Source organism: Chinchilla lanigera, unplaced genomic scaffold (genome assembly GCF_000276665.1).
Source record: "Chinchilla lanigera isolate Chin_1 unplaced genomic scaffold, ChiLan1.0 scaffold00010, whole genome shotgun sequence".
Lineage (NCBI taxonomy): Eukaryota > Metazoa > Chordata > Mammalia > Rodentia > Chinchillidae > Chinchilla > Chinchilla lanigera.
The window spans coordinates 25,389,713-25,392,225 of NW_004955411.1; positions in this window are offsets into that span (position 1 = coordinate 25,389,713).

The following is a 2,513-nucleotide window of genomic DNA, read 5'->3' on the forward strand; positions in this document are numbered from 1 at the left end:
TTCAATGCAGTCTCAATCAAAATACCAACAGTATACTTTACAGATCGAGAAAAAACAATCCTAAAATTCGTGCAAAATCAGAAGAGACCCAGAATAGCAAAAGCAATTTTAGGCAACAAGAACAAAGCAGGAAGCATAGCAATACCTGGTTTCAAGCTATACTACAAAGCAATAGTGATGAAAACAGCATGGTACTGGAACAAAAACAGATGCATCGCTCAGTGGAACAGAACTGAGAATACAGAAACTTCCCCAGACACATTCAGCTCTTTGATCTTTGGCAAAGGGGCCACAGGCATATGCTGGAGGGAAGATAGCAACAAGTGGTGCTGGGAAAACTGGATAACTGATCACAGAAGATTCAATGCAATCCTAATCAAATATGAAGAGCATACCTCACAGTAGCAAAGCTGGACCCATATCTCTTACTGTGTACAAAATTAAAATAAAAATGGGTCAAAGATCAAAACATTAAAACAAAAATGTTAAATCTACTGGAAGATAAAAGAGGAGAAAAGGATTTTCTAAACAGAACAGCAATTGCACAAGAAATAACAGCATGAATCAACAAATGGGATTATATCATGCTAAAAAGCTTCTGTACAGCAAAAGAGTCAGTTAGTAGCATGGAGTCAACCTACAGAGTGGACAAACATTTTTGCCAGCTACTCCTCAGACAGAGGACTAATATCAAGAATCTATATAGAACTCAAAAAAACTAGACCACTTAATCAAAGACCCACTCAATAAATGGACAAGAGAAATGAACAGACACTTCACAGAGGAAGAAGTACAAATGGCTTACAAATATATGGAAAAAAAAAGTTCAATAATTCTGGCCACTAGAGAGATGCAAATTAAAACAACACTAAGAGTCCATCTCCCTCCAGAAGGAATGGCAATAATCAGGAAATCAAAAATAACAAATGCCAGTGTGGCTGAAAAAGGAACCCTCTTATATTGTTGGCGGGAATGTAAATTAGCACAATCGTTATGGAAATCAGGATGATTTCTTAAAGTACTCAAATTAGAAATTCCACATGGCTCAGCTATCTCCCTTCTAGGTATCTTCCCCAAAGAGTTTAAGACATCATACTGCAGCAACACATGCACACCAGTGTTTATAGCAGCACAATTCATAATAGTTAAATCCTGGAAGCAGCCTATATACCCATCACTAGACTATTGGATAAAGAAAATGTGGTATTGACATATAATCAAGTACTACTTGGCTATAAAGATGAACAAATTTGAGACATTTGTAGGAAAATGGATGCACCCTGAAAATACAATGTTGAGTAAAATAAATCAGACACACAAGCTTGAATACCATATGGTATCTCTCAGCTGAGTAAGGCAAAGTACAAACTAGGAGCAAAATAGAGGAAGGACAGAAGGACACAAGGGGATGGACATCTGGAAGATGGGAAGCGGCCCAGGGGCCCAAGGGCAAGTGGCAAGGGGAAGGGGCTGGGGAAATAGGTAGAGTGATGATGCTATGTACAGGGTCCTAGTAACCTCAATGAATGTGGACACTGTATGCCACAAACATGAACTCAGATTCATAATATCAACAAGAATGAAAAGGGAAATTAGAGGAGGAAAGAGGGAGGGAGGGGAGAGGGAAGGGGATTAAAAGAAAAAAAAGGAAACAAGGGGGGCTGGGGGTTTAGCTCAGCGGCAGAGCGCCTGTTTGGCAAGCGCACGGTCGTGAGTTCGATTCCCGGTACCGGAAGGCCACCCCCAAAAAAGCCTGATTATGTTCCTGTACCACCATCCAAGATGAGTGTTAAATTTAAAGAGGAGGCTGGGGTCTGAAGATGTAGCTCAGTGCGAAGGCCCTGGGTTTGATTCCCAGTACGGCAACAACATCAACAACAAAAGGTTTGTACTCATCCAATAGCCAAATCATGTTATAAATTGAGGGGTATTTACTTTAAATTTTGTACGAAAATCATGTTATAAATTGAGGCGTATTTACTTTAAATTTTGCTATTTTCCACTTTCAAACACTATCCTTTGAAAAAAAAGGAAGCATCAGTTTCCATATGATTTGGAGTTTTTACAATTTTCATTTCCGTTAGTACATGTTTGCAGTACACAAAGCTTACATCCATCCTGGGGAGTTGGTACATGTACAGAACGCATCTTAATTCTTTTTTCATCCCCATCTGTGCCCCTCCCTCTTCCCTGCACCTCTTGGTTCCCTTCAACGCGAAAGATCTAGCACATTTAGGTCAGCGCTGGACGCTGGCTGGAGGTGCAGAGGGGCAGAGACCCGGTGGGCTGAGAGGGCAAGGAGGAGGATGAGGAGGGAAGAGGGGAAAGGTAGAGGGGGAGGGGAAGGAAACAGGGGTAGTGGAGGGAAGAGAGGGGAGGCGAAGAGGGGGAGGGGAGGGAAGAGCAGGAAGAAGGAAGAGAAGAGGGGGCGGGGAGGGGAGAAGGGGTAGGGAAAGAAGGGAGGGGAGAAGGGGCAAGAGAGGGACGCGGGAAGGGAGGGAGGAGGCGGAGGG